Here is a 19,357-nt window from a genome sequence, read left to right as displayed (position 1 = left end):
AGGAATGGGCACTTTAAAGAAGTACCCCAGGTAATCCCAGAGTGTGGGCAGGGTGAGGACAGAAATACACTACAGAAACAATGAACTACAATGCAACAGCTAAAAGGACTACAAGAGAAGAAACACAGATGGATCTTAACCTCATTTAAAAGGAGATAAGGAACTCTGCCTGAGAGAGCACTGCATGCCCTGCTGCAGTCAATCCAGCTCTGACCTTCAGGTTGCTAGGCAGCTGTTCTGTATCTGCTAATCTTCAGAGCTCACCTTAGCTGAAATTTTTCTTTTATAGCTGCTTCCCAGGAAAACACACACACAACTACTCCCACAGTAAGTGAACACACCTGTACAGAAGCACTGGTCATGCAGTATTGCACCTATCTCTGTGTATTTGTGTCTTACTGATTTAATTGTGAGCTTCTAAAAAGCATCGTATTCTATTACAGCGGTTGCCAACCTTCCAGACCTCACAGACAACAGTGATCTGCAGACCACCAGTTGGCGACTGATGTCTCTCTTTTCTTACAATCAGACATAGTATCTCTGGTATCAAAAAAAGACACTCAACCAATGTTTGTTATATTCAAATTAACAAGGTCTGGCAGAAAGCTCAACTTAAAAAAGTTTTATTGCCATAGCAAGTGTTAAGTATGTCTGCCAACTAATGAACAAACCAAATAGAAATCCTTTTGCAGGAACCTGAGAAGTTCAAGCAAAGAAATAAAGCTATGCTTATACATAACTAAGATTGAAAGGAGAACAATCTACACTAATAAAAGAGAAAGATGCAAATCGACCATACCTTCGCAACACCCACCAGCCAATAAGGAGTATGCAAATTAACCCAACAAAGATGGTGGGTTAATTTGCATACTCAGGTGCCAAGCAGCTGGGGGGGGGGACCTTGCATCCTCACCATGGCAACAACAGAGGCATTTCACACTGCCCCATCAGCTCCAGGCCTCTGGGGAGCATGGAAAGGCAGAAAGGAAGCTACCAGCTGGAGCCAAGGCAGAAAGGCAGCTCCAGGCCAGAGCGAAGGTGGTGCCAATAGCCAGGGGGAGGAAGGCCCATTCTTACACGAATCTCTGTGCATCCAGCCTCTAGTAGTGATATATTTATGGGAAATCGAAAGTGGCTTCTGTCAGAGAACTTATATTAAAATAAGAGGTTCAATATGGTAAAGGACTTTAGAAAGAAAGGATGGGGGAGGGAGAGAGAGAAACATTTATCAGTTATCTCTACTGTGCACCCTAACCAGAAAAGGAACCCACAACCCAAGTTTGTGCTCTGACTGGGAATGAAACCCACAACCCTTTGGTTTATGGGATGACACTCCAACCAACTGAACTACACTGGCCAAGGCAATAAATAGTGTTTTAATTGCATGTGAAGAATTAAATGACTACTGATACACTTTGTCACCACTGCCATGAATCTGTGAAGGGACCAGAAGTTTTATTCATTATTGCTTTTGTGTTATTAGTGAAACACAGTAAAATAAAAAGCGCAAATAACAAAATGTTATTTGCGCTTTTTATTTTACTGTGTTGACATTATTTTACTGTGTTGACTAATAATAACAGTCCCAGCCATTCACCACCAAAGAAATGGTTAAATGTGAATGAAGACTTTTGGAATACAAATCCTGAACAGTGGGGAATAGGACAAGACAGAAAAATTTAACATAAAGTAAACCTCTCCCATCGGGACTGTAAACAAAAATCTAGAGATACCTTTTTAAAGAGTATATTTAGGTAATGATTTGCAAACCAGGAAATGAAGTCCTAATATTCTTAGTATGAACTGGGCATATGTTCCAAAATGGAAGGGATACCTCAGAGTTTATAAAGGCAAAAGTTCCTAGGAGCTGTTGATCAAAGAGATGGGTTGCTAGGGGCTACAAGACCATAAACTCCATCATTTCTGATTGGTGGGGGCATCTTGACTCTCCGTAGTTGGCGTACCCAGTGAACAAGAAACTTGGATTGTGAGATGAGTACAATCTATATATATAAAAGTCTAAGCAACCATTAGGACCGAATGACTGGCTGGTTGCTATGATATGCACTGACCACCAGGGGCAGATGCTCAACAGAGGAGTTGCCCCTTAGTGGTCAGTGCGCTCCCACAGCCAACCTCCCACGGCTGGTTAACCTCCCGCATTCCCTCCACTCGACCGGCCAGCCAGCCAATCTCCTGTGGTCCCTTCCCTGGCCAGCTGCCCTGATCGCTGGCCAGGTCGAGGGACCTCACCCATGCGTGAATTCGTGCACCGGGCCTCTAGAAAATATATAATGAATGAATGCAGTCTCATGCTTATTGTAAGACCTAGTTTCAGCTCGGGCCCAGAGAACAAAAAGGCTGTCTTTATCACACAATCATAGTACAGAGAGTATTACTTAACAATGATGTAAGGAGTATAATTTATCAAACAGTACAATCAGCCTGGAGGAGGCTGCTAGCCTTTCTGGAGCCCAAAAGGACAAAGTTATGCTCTGCAAGCAGTTTCACAGCTCAAGCTGCAAAAATTCAAGTTTTGTGTCACAAGTTACGACAGTAAAGTTTTTGTAAGTCATCCGGACAACAGATTTGTAATTTTGTACTTCACAGAACTTTGAATGTGAATATTCTAACTTTTCTATCAGAATAAAAAAAATAAAAAAACAAATTTAAATTAGTATTTTCCAGCAACTTCATCAAGTTTACATATGAACATCTAATTATTTGGGTAGAGAGGGAGCAAGAATAGGTTGAATATAGGAGAATTTTAGTTTATGTTACTATAATGTTGAATTAATGACATTATACATTTGCTAAAAGTTCTAAGAACTACACAACACCAAGTCTAAGCCCTAATGTAAACTAAGAACTTTAGATTAAAACAATACATCAATATAGGGTGGGACAAAAGTAGGTTTACAGTTGTGAGTACCGGAAAGTTTACTTTTGTATTATTTATTTATTATTCTATTATTTTCCATATGAATAGCTGTAAACCTACTTTTGCCTCAGCCTGTATTAATTCATCAACTGTAAAAAGTGTATCACACTAACACAAGATGTTAATAATAGGAAAAATTGTATAAGAGGGATTATATGGGAGATTTCTGATCAATGTTTTTCATTTGTTTATTTTTAAAGTATAATTTTATTGATTTCAGAGGAAAAGAGGAAAGGAGAGGGAGAGAGAGAAAGAAACATCAATGATGAGAGAGAGTCATTGTTTGGCTGCCTCCTGCACAATGGAATGAGCCCAAAACACAAGCATATGCCCTTGACCAGAATCAAACCTGGGACCCTTCCATCCATAAGCCAACGCTCTATCCACTGAGCCAAACGGGCTAGGGTTCTGATCAATGTTTTAAAGGTAAAACTGCTCTGAAAATAAATTCTGTTGATTAAAAATAATTATTCTGATGTCTAATACTAACATTATATGCTCAAAGTTATTAATACTTATTAACTGAAAAGGGTAAGTTTGCATTTGTCTTGGCTCTTGAGATAATTAAAAATAGTTTTTCCTTTGAAATTTAACATTTGTTTTTTTAAAGTAAAAAAAAAATGTCTATCTTATCAGTATGATACCTATATTAGTTTACTTGGGCTGCTGTAACAGAATACCATAGACAAGGTGGCTTAAAGAACAGAAACTTGTTTTCTCTCAGCTCTGAAAGCTGGAAATGTGAGATCAGGGGGCCAAAAGTTTGGGGATCTAGTGAGGGCTCTCTTCCTAGTTTGTAGACAGCTGGTTATCTCTGTGTCTTCATATGGCCTTTCCTCTGTGCATGTGCACTTCTGCTCTCTTCCTCTTCTTATAATGACAATGGTCCTATTGGATTGGCACCCCACCCTTATAACTTAATTTAACTTAATTACCCCCCTTAGGGGCCTATCTCCAAATACTAGCATATCAGGGGATAGGACTTCAACATATGGATTTGGGGGAGAGTGGAGCGTGCATCACAATTCACTCCATAATAGTATCTAAAGAACCTAAGCTTCACAATTTTGACATTATTAAAATGCTGTTTTATTGTGTATCTTTTCTGATACAGAAGGCATAGAATAAAAACTCTGGTATGAAAGAATAAAAATACTGAGTTGATAATTTCTCAAAAGGTAAAAGTCATACCCAACCAGTGTGACTCTGTAGTTGAGCATTGACCTATGAATCGAGTCATGGTTTGATTCCTGTTCACAGCACATGCCTGGGTTGTGGGCTCAATCCCCAGTGGAGGCATGCAGGAGGCAGCCAATCAGTGGTTCTCTCATCATTTACCTTTCTATCTTTCTTTCCCTTTCTCTCTGAAATCAATAAAAATGTATTTTTTTTAAAAAGGTAAAAGTCATTTATAAGTGAACAAGAAAAAAAAATCAGAAAATAAAATGGCCAAAAATTCTGAAGTTCCCTAATCAATTATCTGTACATTTCTTTAAAAATTGGAAGGTAAATATAAGATTAAAAGCCAAGGGAGGTAAAATTGGTAAAAGTGTGAAAGGAACAATGCATACTTAATTAGAATATTAAACACTAAACTGGTTTAGCTAGTTCAAACCATATCAGAGCAAATATTTCTAAATTTTGGTCTTTTTTTTTTTTCTTTAAGAAAAAAATTAATGAAACTGCACTACAGATAAGGGATAATGTCAGCCTTGACTCTGAATGCCATGTTACTACACCTAAATGATGCAGCATCTGTAGCTCTTAAGACTGCTGAGGATTAGTGTAAAAGCAGGAGGCCTATGAATAAATGCCAATGAGAGCACATTTAATGTACATTTAATGCTGGTGAGATGAGTTTCCTATTTAATGTACAAGTACAACCAAACCAGTCATTAGCTCTTACAAAGGAATGATGCTGTAGAGAAAAATACAGACTGTCATCAGCCTTACTGTTGCAATGATGGTAATAGAAAAAATAAAAGACAGAACTATCTAAGGAACTTTGAATATTTTAAAAAATATATACACCTTTCTTGTATTTGTAAGGTTAAGTAAATCTACTGGTTTCTGGCAGGATTTGGGGTTGGGGGAAAACTACTAAAATCAGAGAGAAAATGGCCAGCAGAACAGGATATTGTACTACTGACTGAGAATTTAATATGGTTACTTAAATTTAAAATGTATATATACCTTGTTGTTTTGTTTGCTTGTATGTGTGTGTGTTTAGCGTAAAAGCACCATTCTGTGTTTGTTATTTGTGGCCATTACACTGGTGCATAATTAATCACTTCAGTACGTTTCCATGAAATGAGAAGGCATACTCCTTTTGTAATATAAAGGAACAGCATATTCTTAAAGTAAGACTGTTCTGCGGGACACAGAAGTAATCCACAGCTGTTTTGCAGACATGGGCTTTAGGATCAGTGATTGTTCACATGAACAGAACATCATCCATATATATAAGAGCCTAATATGTAAACTGTCCTTGCAGGAGTTTGACCAGGAACTTGATGGCTCACTATCATGTGCGCTGACTACAAAAGGGTGACGCAGAATGAAGGAAGGCACTGGCCAGCAGCTGGCAGCTGGGAAAGGGAGGCCCCAGCAGGCAACCTGAAGGCCCTGATCTGATCGGCCATGATTGCTGTCCAGGCCCAGGGACCCCACCTGTGTACACTTTTCGTGCATCAGGCCTCTAGTATGTAATAACTGCTGGGAATAGCTGCACAAGTATTGTTTTGAGAACTGATACCATGTCAGCTCCCCCTGCTGATGCTGAATATTTTTTATTTAAATGTGTTATGAACACAGAAGACCTGAAGTAAAACATGCCCAAATCCAAGCAAACCCACTGGAAGGAAGTCCTAATAACACTGCAATCAATAGTTCGTGTAAAACTGCAAAAATACAAATGACTGAGTTCATAGCAAGAGAAAGTCACCACATTTGTTTGTGAAATATTTAAGAACTCATCGGGACCAAAAAAGTAACTTTATATTAAAACAGGCTCTTAGAGATATTATTAGGTTCCTGTATAATTTAAATGCCTTATGTAGTTCCATAGATATTTCTAGAACATGTATTATTTAGTAAAAGGTGGCCTGTAATTCAGGATCCCTCTCACATTAGCTTTCGATCTTTGTCAAGGGTATTAGATACTTTATATGTACAACGAGGAGATGGGATCAGGTGATTTCTAAGCTGTCAATTCTATAAGTCTAGACTTGGCAGCTGCAGTAACTAAAATGGCAATTGAGGCCTCCAATTTATTAACTCTACAACTGTCTAAAATCATGAGTTATACAGAGAGATCTCAATCTTCTTCAATAATCACCAATACACACTTGGGGGTTTTAAAATGTTGAAGTCAACTTCAACAGCTTTCAAATTGTTAAGTGATTTTGCACAGCACACTCTGGTATTCATATCCAGATATATCTTTTATGGAAAGCACACAACTTTTGTTGATAAGAAAATATTCAATGGTTAAAACTACCACATCACCATCTAATCAGCTCTCACCTACCTTCCTTCTCCCTCTCTTGGGCTTACTGGCCTCTTAGAAATGCATATTTAACCTTGAGGAAAGGTAATATAATTTGATGCTATTGTATCGATAGTTGCCAGTTACTTCCTACCCTTTCATACATCTTCTTAATCTACATAATTAAATACCATCTCTTTATTCTTCAAATTTTTTCCTTTTCCCTTTTTTTTCTCTCATAAACATCTTCAGATACATGGTCTTGAATGCTCACTGCAGTCTTTCAATCCAAGTGATATCTTTAAGTAATAATCAAAAACAGATTCAATGAGAAAGTGGCAGCAAAGATAAACATACTGGCCTGACTTCAAACTCGTTTTTTTCTTCTGGGAAAAAGAGTAGTTACACAGAGAGGCTTTTGTTGGGTACAGAGTCAGCTATATTAGGCTACTGCAAAAGATTGCTCGATAATGGAGACAACAAAGAGGGAGGCTTCTCCTCGTAGAACAAGCACTAATCTGGAAGGTAAGAGTCTTGGGCTTATTTACTTTACTTATTTATCCCATCATTGTTCACTCTCCCCCTCAAAAAGGACTTAAAGCTCTTAGTACTTTTACTGTTTTCTCTCTTTTGTGAAAAAACATTCCTTTGGATAGTTCATCTGACACCTAAGACTCTGTGGAGTCCTCCAGTCACTGTGCTACCACAGTACTATACTAATGTGTACATTTGTTTCTTCCTCTAAATTGTAAGCTCCAGAGAATGGGCATTAGCAAGCACATATCCTGCTAAGACTCCATAATGCAAAATGTGGCCCACAGACCAGCCCAGCCCAGCCCAGCCCAGCAATGGTTGCTGTGGGCACCAGGTAATGACATCAGTTTCCTCTCCCTAGAACTAGCCTCCTTGGAGTTTCTTCAGCCTGGGAACTTGACTTGCTTGATAGCCAGTGCAAACATTTTACACTTTAACCAAATGTCTGTGAAGCGTTTTAATGTGCCTCATCTCATTTGATTCTCACAGAAGTCCTGGAGTAGGTAGATAGGAGACTTGGTAGAATTCTATTTTCTTTTATTAGCCAGAAAATGGAAATTTAGAAAGCTTAGAAACTTGACCCAACTGAAAAGAAGAAATGGTGGACCTTGAAAATGACTTCAGGTTTTCTCACTATACAGAATATAGTCAAACACTGCTGCAGTTAAATATTTTACCCTGTGTTATCCCTGTGTGATATACAATGATAATCTGCTTCATGTTGATATTTACTACTGTGTTGTTGAAAATTACCTGAAAGAGAAATTGGGATGCTTCACTGGGCTCGAAACGTTTAGCTAAATCAGAAAGCAGGCCTAATTAAGCAAGTGTGTCTATATATATAAAAGGCTAAGTTGATTAGCACATGTGCAATGAAGTTCTCACACGAGTGTGTTTCAATCTGTTGTTGTCATTGTTGATCGTGAATTTGGTTGATGCTTCTATTATACAGAAAGGGTGAAGAATGATATTAAAATATTTCTTCTAATTTCCTTTTAATGTTCATGAATCTGTGCACTGGGCCACTAGTGACTATATATGTTGCTGAACTGAATTACATAAACTAGTGCTACTGTTCTCACTCTGAGCATTGATAGGAAATTCTAATAGGTCAAACCTCCCACTAAGTACATTCTACTGTATTAAATGGGGGAAAAGCCCTGCCCAAAGACTAAGTTATTATTTAAATTCTTGTATGATTCTGGCTGAATCAAAATACTTGTCCTAGTATATCATGTGCTTCCACAAAATTCTGCCCCCTCCCTAGTACACTCTTACTCATAATAAAAGTTAGAAAAGAAAAAATAAGCAAATGTAGCACCTTTTCAATGGCTTAGATTTAGTTTTAATTAAAATTATCTGAGTAAAAAGCAGAAGTATGATTATAAAAACTATTAGTTAACTCTTCTACCAGATAAACTGCATTTTAATGGGAAAATATTGCTGCAGGATTCCAGCCAAAAGATAAGGCTCACGCCAGGTAACTGCAGTGGTGGTGGTAAATAATGGTCAAGTTCTGGACATATACTGAAGGATTCCCAGATGGATTGAATATGGAGTCCAAGATAAAGAACAATCAAATTTGGCTCTAACATTTTTGGAATAAACTATGTAAGAATGGAGTTGCCATCAACTAATATGGGGAAGGATTCAAGTGACATAGGAGGGGCAAATCAGGATTCCAGTTTTGGATATAAATTTGAGATGCATATTCAACTGTCAAAAAGAACTAAAAAGTACACAGCTGGATTCAAGAATTTGGAGTTCTAAAGACTGTCAGAACAAGAGACTTAAATGTGGGATTGTTCTCTAAAGCCACAAAAATGGAGAAATCTATTTGTAAGTATGGATAAAGAAGAGAATCCAAGATTATGCCCTAGTTTCACTTAAATTTTCTAGGGGTCTAAATTTCTTCTTAATTATGTCTATTAATTTTATCTCATTTCCTCCTGAGTTTTGTAATTTTGGAAAATGAACTCATCTTTGCCTTGACACAAGTATGGGACCTTGTCTGAGGACCTGTCTCTCTGGGAAGATCAGTTTCATATTGTATCTGCCAGGTGCTCAAGGAACATCACCAGCACAGGAATACCTATCAGGTAAGTTTCTCAGTTTAAGGGTCCTTGGCTCACTCTGGTAGTATAAACTCAATTCCTAAAGTTTCACTTTAAGAATTCTTAGGTGGCCAGGACTGGTTTGGCTCAGTGGATAGAGCATCGGCCTGCGGACTGAAAGGTCCCGGGTTCGATTCCGGGCAAGGGCATGTACCTTGGTTGCGGGCACATCCCCAGTAGGGGGTGTGCAAGAGGCAGCTGATCGATGATTCTCTCTCATCGATATTTCTAACTCTCGATCCCTCTCTCTTTCTCTCTGCGAAAAATCAATAAAATATATTAAAAAAAAAAAAAGAAAAGAAAAGAAAAAAAAATGTTCAGGTGATTTGGATATGTCAAAATCTGAAAGTGGATAGAAGGAAAAACCAAATCAAGCTCCTATTTTACCTTTGCTATATAGACTATTTCAGGGTAACCAAATAGTTGGTGAAAAAAATATTTTTTAGTATAGATTCACCATGCTAATAAAATAGAATGACTAATATAAACCCCACTTTCAACCCCTAATTTTTTGGGAAAAACATTACAAAAGAAGGGAGCATTTTATAATGAATAGCAGGGGGTCCAGTGTACAAATTCATGCACCTTGAAAGGAACTATGGGCCACAAGGCTGCAGTGGGCAGAGGGGAGAGTCTCAGCCCATCCTCCATGCCCCCGGTCGCTTCTCTGCCAGCAGCCCTGCTCCCACTGCCAATCCCACAGGCTGACGGCCATTCCCATTTGTACCCACTGATGGTGTGGAACAACTGGGGCCAGCACAAGCAGTGGTGCGATCAGGGCCAGTGCCTTCAGCAGGTGCAAGTGGAAACTGCTGCCCTGATTGCCCCACAGGAGCGGGGGGGGGGGGGGGTGTTGGAGAAGTCCTCAAGGGCGATTGGAGTTGGCAGCCGATCAGGACCAGCACTGGGAACTGGCAGCGGGTTTGAGTGGAGGCTCTGGCGCCAGCTGTGGGTGCAAATGGGGCTGGTGCCAGCAGTGGGTGCTAGTGGCCGCTCCAGCGCCAGCAGCAGGTACAAGTGGAGCCGTCACTGGCAGCAGGTACAAGAGGTGGCTGCCGGCCCCAATCGCCCCTCAGGAGCAGGGGGAGATAGAGAAAGTCCAAGGGGCGATCAGGGCCAGTAGCCGCCACTAGCACCCACTGACAGCACTGAACAATCAGGCTGGCGCCAGATGCCACAGCAGGAGTGAGTGCCAGGTGGGACCACGGCACATGGGAGCAAATAACTTTCAGTAACAATCAGAGGCTCCCCTCAATGACAGCAACTGGTGCCCTGCCTTGGTCTGGTGCCCCACTCACCTGCTCCACCATCCCACTGGGGCCTATAGCTGCCATGTTCTATGCTCTGCTGCCTCCTGCCTATGCCCACCATGTTCCGTGCACGCCCCCTGGCGGTCAACACATGTCATAGTGACCGGTTGTTTGGTTGTTCTGCTGTTCGGTCTATTTGCATAGTAGGGTTTTATGTATTTAGATATAAAGCGGCTACCACCTGCATTCAAAGATCAATCCTAATGTCATAAATAAATAATCATAATTAAAAACAGGACAACTGTATTAGTTTGCTAGATAGGGCTACAATAACAAAGTACCCAGACTGGGTGGCTTTCACAGCAGAATTTTTCTCACAGTTATGAAGGCTAAAAAGCTGATATCAAGGGGCCCTCTGGGTTTTCTTCTGAGGTTTAGATGGCTGCCTTATCATGGTTCCTCATGTGATCTTTCCTCTCTAGGCATGTATCCTGATGTCTGTCTTTGTTTTTAAAATCCCACCTGAGGATATGCTTATGGATTTTAGAGAGAGGAGGACAGAGAGGGGGAAAAGAGAGGGAGAGAATGAGGGAAGGAAGGAGAAAAAAATGTCATGTGAGAGAGAAACATTGATTGGCTGCCTTCTAAATGTGTCTGACCTGAGACTGAACCCACAACCTAGGTATGTGCCCTGACCTGGGATCAAACCCAAAACCTTTTGGTGTATGGGATAATACTCCAACCAAGTCCAAATGTCCTCTATTTATAAGGATAGCAATCTGATTGGATTAGGGCCCACCAAACAGCCTCCTTCTAACTTAATCACCTCTTTAAAGGACCTATCTCCAAACAGTCACCTTCTGAAGAAGTGGGTATTAACTCTTCAACACCTAAATTTGGGAGGATACAGTCAGACCATAGCAACAACCAAACACCATGTGCCTCCTGATGTAAAGCAATTGGAAGTACTCAGCACCATCTACAATATATTCTTAAAAAAAAAAAAAATTACCAAATTGAGTCAAGCATTAAATCTAAAAACCACTTTATGAAGACTAGACAAACATGTCAGATAATATGGTGAGGATACAATTAGGTAAACACAGAATGTGGGGAATTCTACATGACAAATGACTTTTTTTCAACAAAAAGAAGTTTTTAAAAGAGGAAGGAGAAACATAAGAGATTTAAGATATCAATGTGTAGACCTTATTTGGATCTCGATTCAAACAGATTCAAAAACATATTTTTGAGACAATTGGGGAAAATGACACATAAACTACTTTGCTGAAACACAAAGCACTGGGTCTAGTTTTTCTATGTCTAGCAGCCTTCACCACCTGTTCTCCGTTCTGCACCCTGTTCTTCAGAAGGGGCATCCAGCACCACCATTTACTGCCTGTTTCCCTTGGAAGAAATACCATGATCCCCGAGAAAACTCTATCCACAATGCTGCTACTTATTATCACCAGGGTTCTATGTCTCTTCTCTCTAAATGCCCACCACAAACCCCCTATATTCTGCCTGAGGCTTTCTGGAATTTGCTGGGAACAGAGAGTGAAAATTCAAATCCAGCACTTCCTGTCTCACAGAGCAGTGATGGAGGCAGAGAGGGGTGTCTTCCTGATTTGCTAGTTGGTAGGGGACCTAAGTATCTGAGGGAATTGACTGTAATGGGCAGAAAGAAGCCTTTGGCCTATATCAGACAATATGTATCAAGAGGGTAGGGCAGGGACATGCAGGTACTGATGTAGAGAAATTTCTCTCGATAGGGGACAATCTATTTCTTAATTAATGTAATTTCTCCTGGTTCTAGGAGTTTTTTGCTTTTTGGTTTCATGGTGAGTTTTCATCTTATTATGCATCTTCATCGTACGCTAATGAAAAAAAGAAAAAAAGGCTACCCTGGAGTCTGCCATTTTTTTAAAAAAATATTTTATTGATTTTGTACAGAGAGGAAGGGAGAGAGATAGAGAGTTACAAACATCGATGAGAGAGAGTCATCGATCAGCTGCCTCTTGCACACCCCCTACTGGGGATATGCCCGCAACCAAGGTACATGCCCTTGACCGGAATCGAACCCGGGACCTTTCAGTCCCCAAGCCGACGCTCTGTCCATTGAGCCAAACCGATGCCATTTTGGACTAGGGAACTTTCATATAATTTGTTAAAGATGAATAATTTTATGTATAGCTCAGTGATAAATTATGTGGCATATTTCATTTATTTACTTATCACCTACCTAACCTAGAATTTGTGAAAGGTAGAAAGCTGCAAACCTCACTAAGATCGTAACTATATGTTGAGTCATAAAACTGTTCCAAAAAACAATTATACTAATAAAGTTAAAATATTAATATCTTTCTAAATTTCAGTATAAGAAAATACAAACAAAATTAAGAAACAACTCAGAGTCAGGAAGAAGAGACCAACACATATTATAAACAAATGGTTAATATCTACAATTCTACAACACAACATTCTTTTTTTTTTTTAATATATATTTTATTGATTTTGTACAGAGAGGAAGGGAGAGAGATAGAGAGTTAGAAACATCGATGAGAGAGAGTCATCGATCAGCTGCCTCTTGCACACCCCCTACTGGGGATATGCCCACAACCAAGGTACATGCCCTTGACCGGAATCGAACCCGGGACCCTTCAGTCCCCAAGCCAACGCTCTATGGCGTCTTCAAACTGCGGCCCGCAGAGGAGTCTGATCCTGCCCGCCAGGTTTTTTGGGCAGTGAGCGCAGCCGAGGTGTTACAGTAGGAATTAGTAGTTCATATAGTCCGGCCCTCCAGCTCTCTGAGGGACCGTGATCTGGCCCCCACTTTAAAAAGTTTGAGGACCCCTGCCCGGGACTATCCATTGAGCCAAACCGATTTCGGCAACAACACAACATTCTTAATACAACAAATATCCAACAGAAGAATGAACAAAGACTTTGAAAGCATAATTCCCAAAAGATGTAACCAAAATGGCCAACAATCATAAGAAACATGTTCACCTTCACCAGAAATCAGGAAAATGAAAATGAAAAGAAGTATTCCACACTGATCACATTGGGGAAAATGTAAAAGTCTAACAATACCAAGTGGGAAAATGATATTCCATCTGGGTCTAAAAGGCTAGAGAGGATAACATCCAAAGCAGAAAGCTATTTGGCAAGATCTGGTAAAAATGAAACATGTATCTATTGATTTGCAGTCCTACTTTTAGGCTTGTATGTGCCTTATATCACATAGAAATGTTCATTTTTAGCAACCTTTTATGGTAGTAGCAAAAAATTGGAAACAACCCAAGTGTACATCAACAGGAGATTTGACAAATACTTTTTTGTTCACCAACAATGTAACACCATGCAGCAATATAACTAAAGCTGTACATATATTTAAAAATTTCAAAGTATGTTAAATAAGGAAACAGCTGCAGAAATATACACAGTAGTGAAAACTACAACGTAAGTTATAAGAAATTTTTAAAGCATGTGCAATGTTGTATTTTGTTTATTATGCATGCATATATAGCAAAATTATAAAAAACATTCATGGGAATTAGAGATACCAAGTTTAGGATAACGGTAACTTCCATTCCATCTGGGTCTTACAGGATAGAGAGGATTTAGATAGCATCAAAAGTGGAGAGCAACGGACATCTTGAGCAAGGAAAGTAACAGAAGCTAAGAGCAAGTTGGGAAAGGGTATGGTGTTTGGTGAGCAAAATGCATAATGTCTGACTAAAGCAGGGAAAACTTTATTTAGGACTCCACAGCCTTAGTTGGTTCTAAGTCAAATAGGTACAGCTCTATTAATATTTATTATACAACTTACATATCCTCCAGAAGACAAATGGCCTGGGAAAAAATAAACTCTATCTTAAAACCAAAAATCTGATCAAAATATGGCAAAATAGCTTAGTTTTAATTTCTTTGCTTATGAAATAAAATTTAGGTAGACAGTCCCTGATTGACTTATATCATTGGCCCACGAGTTTCTACTACTCACTGCATGCTGAATAAATTGGTGTCCGTCATTCAATTCTGGCTCCCTGGATAAATTTTTTCAACAAGTTTTTAAATAGGCCAGGCAAATCTCATTCACAATAAGACTCATGCTTATCTCAGCAATTGTAAAAGAATGTGTTGACCGAGGCAGTCTGAGGACATGGTGGCAGGGAGGCAGCAGGGGACTGGAGACCCCACTGGAGGCCTGCACCTCCAGGGAGTGAGAGGTGAGTCCCCAGAGGACTGCCGGACTGCTGTTCTCCAGCGCTGGCTGGGCCTGCGGAGGACTTCTCCTCTGAGGCCACCTGGACCAAAACGGCCCCCAAACAGGAAGAGACCAAGGGAGCCTACTGGGGTGCAGGTGCAAGTTGGGCTGGCATTCTGCTGGAAGAGTTCCCAGACACCCAGTTTGAGAAAGGAGCCTGGGCTGGGCCAGGACAGGGCAGGGCAGGGCTGGGCTGGTTTAGGACCCGGCTCCTTCGCCTCTATGAGTACACGGCCTGGGTGGTGTCCGGGATGAGGAAAGGTTAGGTGAGGCTGGATCCCCAGTGGAAGTGGACAGGAGTGTTTGTGACCTATGGACCATTACTGAGACCCTTGTCTATTACAAACCAAAACAGCTTTGTAACCACCTCCTACTACCCCCCCACACACCCCCACCACCACCCCCAAAAGGCTACTTTCACTAGAGCTGTGGGAGGGAGCCTTCAAAGGCACCTCTGACAGTTCCCAGGAGCTCTGGGCAGCAGTGAGCACGCTGGGAGCCTGAGGGTGAAGGGAGGGGGCCTGTGCCTGGTGGGGCCGCACCAGGTCAAGGTGCTATTCCAGCTGAGGACTCAAAGCAGGTGAGTGGTGTAACACACAGCCATCTATCTACACACACACCTGTTTCCCATATGCTCAGTGCTTTTTCTGTTCTGTTTCTGATATTAGAACCATGAGCCCATGATGGATGTGGGACTCTTCTCAATCGTTCTTTAAATTGTCACTTTTAAAATCATATTTAATGACAAATACATTGAAAGTGTTTTATTTCTTAAAAAAAAAAGTTTTGAAGTTGCTTCTAAGGTTTTTCAGGCTACTAAACCATCAGTGAATTAATAAGGTAAAGAAATTACAAACCTTGAGGACACTTCTATTATACAATAATCTCCTATATTTCTCTTGGCTACATAGAAAAGTAGAAGATTAAAAAAATGTAAGTATGCCAATATTCTCAGCTAGCTTTGTAAGAGACTTACCACTCATGCCATTTCCCAAATATTTTCTAAAATCTAAGACAGCAACAAAACACTTTGTTAACCAAGTATACTCAAATTTCATCAATATGATTCTATTTTTCTACACTTTATTGTATACAAGGCCAAATTAAGATATTTTAATGTGGGCATTATTGGGGCTTTGATAAAGGGACATTTTGACTAGACCTTAAATATGAACTATTAAGTTTCCAAACTGAGTGGGAAAATGTATGTTACATATGAAACAGATATCCTCATAGCTTCCCTGAGCCTCCTTCCTTCCTGAGCGAACTTTCCTTTACCCGAAGGCAGCAATCACAGATGCAGGAAGGGCAGGGATAATAGTGAGGGTCAGACGCACGGTACAACTAATTCATGGATGGGGTGAGATGGGCATGGACCATTATCTGGACACAAATTAAGTACATAACAAGAAAAAAAATTTACTTTCTCATCTTAGAAAGGTCTATTCTAGGGGAAACTTCTATTTGTCAACTGATAATTTACTAGTACTTCACTTAAATAGTCTATCTCAAAATCTGATTTTTCTCAAAGTTACCATTCGTAAAAGAGATCTGGCTGCTAAATGGTGGAACTTTTTAACATTTAAGTATCAAAAGGAGAGTACCCCTTCTTTTCATAAGCTCCTGATTATGCATTTATTACGCAGTGGAATGTAGAATATTTGTAGCCACAGTATTACCCCTGTTCTCAAGTTACAGACTGCACAGAAAATTACCTACTTCTAACTGCTCCCGCAGAAAAGGATTTCATACGTTTATCATAAACCTCCTTGATGACTTTTAGGGACCAGATCAATATCTTCTAGGCTGCTTGTTATAACGGAGTGATACAATATGTGACATACAGTACAAATAATAATTATAACATTTCCAAACAACCCAGAAATGAAAAAGATGAATGCATCTGGTAATTGGTGTCATCAGGGAAATCTGCTGTACACACAACTTGCTAACATCTTTTTTTGAAAATAGCAATTCTGTATTTTGATGAGGCCATGTTGACCCAGCTGTATTCACATGCAAAACCCATACTGTGGAGGCGAATGTTACAGTTCTAAATTATCATGAAGATTTACACTCACATTTACATGAAGTTCAAACTTTCAAATTAAGTACACCCCAACTTAATACTCAACGTGACAGGTGACTTACTTACTGTATCCTACTTACAATATGCACTTGCATTAAAAGTACCCAAGTGACTATTCTCCTAAACTTAGAAAACTGCCTGCTCAGTAGTTAGGGATTGCCTAGGAACCCGCCTCCTCCATTTTACTTATTCATTCAAACATCCAGGGCCTCTGCTCTGAGGTTCGCTGTCTCTGGGTCTCAATGGAAAACGTATTTGTACAGGAGACTAAAGACCAACCAGCTGAAAGACATAACAAGTTTAGTCCTTACTTCCACCGGACCCTAGTTAACAGCTGAAATGATTCTGGCCTTTTAAGTATCGCCTTTAGGGGTACTATTGTCGGGAGTCGGAAAGGACTCCGTTTTTAAGGAAGGTTTTGGGGATGAAGGAGTAAATAAACATGGGGCAGGCACTCTGAGCGCGCCCTTCTATTTGAGGCTGATGCCCGGGCTGAGCCAGACAAATTCTCACGACAACCCCCGCGCTTAGGTTGCTTATAACCTCTTTTCCTCTGGAGCCTCAGCTGTCTGGTCTATAAAATGGGACGACTTAATAGTAACCTACCTACACAGTGCTCCTTTGAAGTTAACTAATGAATGCTCTCCCGTGCACTTAAAACTATCAGATGCTATAAAAATATAGTCTGATTTCTAAAAGACGACGGCAATGTGAGCATGCCCGTGCTAATTAAGCCACAGTAGCCCCCACTCCACCCCACCCCACCCCACCCCACCCCTCCCGTCCCCATCCCACCCCATCCCACCCCATCCTGCTCCAGCCGGCCCCGTCCCCGGCCTTGGCCCCAGCCCCGGCCCCAGCCCCACCTGCGCCCGCCGCATCTCAGCGCCGGCACCAGACAAAGGCGGCGGGTCGGGTCCGCGGAGCCACCTGCCCGGCTCCCGGAGGCGGCGAGGGACGCAGCAACTCCGCCCGCAGCGCCCGCCCCCGGCCCGCCGCCCGGCTCGCGTTTCCGACCCGGTAATTCCACCCGCGCCCGGAGCCGCAGGTGCGAGAGTCGCCCGCCGCCGCCTCCCCAGGCCGGACCGGAGCGGGCGGCCCGCAGCCAGCCGCGCCCTCCTCCCTCCCAGCGCCGCGGGCCGGGCCGGAGCCGCGGGAGACGCCCGCCCGCCCGGCGCCCGGCCTCACCTGCGTCCGAGCCCGCGCCGGCTCCGGCCCGGCTCCCGAGGATCGCGGCTCCCGGCGGCGGTGCGGCTCCGCGGGACGGGAAGCAGCAGGAGCCAAACCCCGCGGAAAGCGCTCGAGCGGCGCCGGCGGGCCGGCCGGCCTGGTTTCCGAGGCGGGTCCCTCCCGCCGCCGCCCGCTCTCCCGCGTCTGCGCCCGACCCGAGCCGCGTGGGCGGCGCCGCCTGACCCCGAGCAGCGCCGGCGGCCGTGGGAAAGTTCTCCCCGGCGTCCAGCCTCCGCCACCCCAGCCTCCATCCTACCTCCGTCCCAACCTCCGCCGTCCCAGCCTCTGCCGTCCCAACCTCCGCCACCCCAGCCTCTTCCATCCCAGCCTCCGCCACCCCAGCCTCCATCCCTGCCTCCGTCCCAGCCTCCGCCACCCAGCCTCTCCATCCCAGCCTCCGCTCCCAGCCTCTCATCCCCTGCCCCATCCCAGCCTCCGCCATCCCAGCCTCTTCCATCCCAGCCTCCGCCACCCCAGCCTCCATCCCTGCCTCCATCCCAGCCTCTGCCATCCCAGCCTCTTCCATCCCAGCCTCCGCCACCCCAGCCTCCATCCCTGCCTCCATCCCAGCCTCTGTCGTCCCAGCCTCTTCCATCCCAGCCTCCACCACCCCAGCCTCCATCCTTGCCTCCATCCCAGCCTCCGCCACCCCAGCCTCCTCCATCCCAGCCTCCGTCATCCCTGCCTCCATCTCAGCCTCTGCGGCTGTGCCAGCCTCCGCCACCCCAGCCTCCACTGTCCCAGTCTCCGCGGCCTCCCAGCCCCTCTGGGCTTCCGAGCTCCCAGATCATCTGCTGGGTCTATTCCAGGGTCCACCTCCATGATCCACCTCCATGCCTAAGGCTCTTCCCACTACCCTGAAGGCTGAGTTTCCCTTCTTACATCACCTCCAAGTTGCTCACCTTCTTGGGCCCAAGGTCCCACCTGTGCGCAGCCGGAACTGAACCACTACAGTGCTCTTGCCTCCACTCTGGACAGGCGGCAGCGGAAGAGTTGGAGACTGAGGTCAAAGTGCTTATTCAGGGAGCCAGGAGGCCGCTTGAAGTAGATGATGACATGTTAGCGGCAATAAACTCTGCACTCAGAGCAATGAAAATAGATGATCAAAAGATAGTTTTAGGCATGCTAAGTTTTAAATATTCGGTTCATGCATCCTTTCTCAGAAAAACAGTTGGAGAATGTGCTCCACTGCAGCAGAGGAGTGATGAGGGGTCTGAGAGCAGCGAAGGTGACACCCAAGACCACTGTGCGAGGCAGAGAGGCCCTGAAAGGTCCACACCCCACACCCCGTAGCTGAGAATTTGTTACAGGAACACGGGAAAGGGGCCTCTGCTGATGTGATTGGTTATGGACCCAAATAGGGAGAATGGCCTGGATTGTCCAGGTGGACGATTCAAGTCACACAATCCTTTAGAAGCAGATAATTTTCTCCAGCTGGAGTC

General features: G+C 42.8%; 1 protein-coding gene across 3 annotated transcripts in view; it reads right to left on the bottom strand.

The window, feature by feature from the left end:
- The window catches only part of RNF180 (ring finger protein 180), an 88,631-nt gene extending 69,791 nt beyond the window's left edge, over nucleotides 1-18,840 (bottom strand). For 2 of the 3 annotated variants that reach the window (XM_036410422.2, XM_045571555.1), the window contains exon 1: nucleotides 17,874-18,062. The gene's annotated coding sequence lies outside the window, so the exon portion shown is untranslated. Of the gene's footprint in view, nucleotides 1-17,873; nucleotides 18,063-18,817 lie in introns of those variants that run through there. The other variant, XM_045571554.1, reaches the window with a different exon arrangement.
- Nucleotides 18,841-19,357: the final 517 nt, after the last annotated feature.

The sequence above is a fragment of the Pipistrellus kuhlii genome, unplaced genomic scaffold, assembly GCF_014108245.1.
Source record: "Pipistrellus kuhlii isolate mPipKuh1 unplaced genomic scaffold, mPipKuh1.p scaffold_m20_p_4, whole genome shotgun sequence".
Lineage (NCBI taxonomy): Eukaryota > Metazoa > Chordata > Mammalia > Chiroptera > Vespertilionidae > Pipistrellus > Pipistrellus kuhlii.
This window is presented reverse-complemented; position numbering and strand designations above follow the sequence as displayed.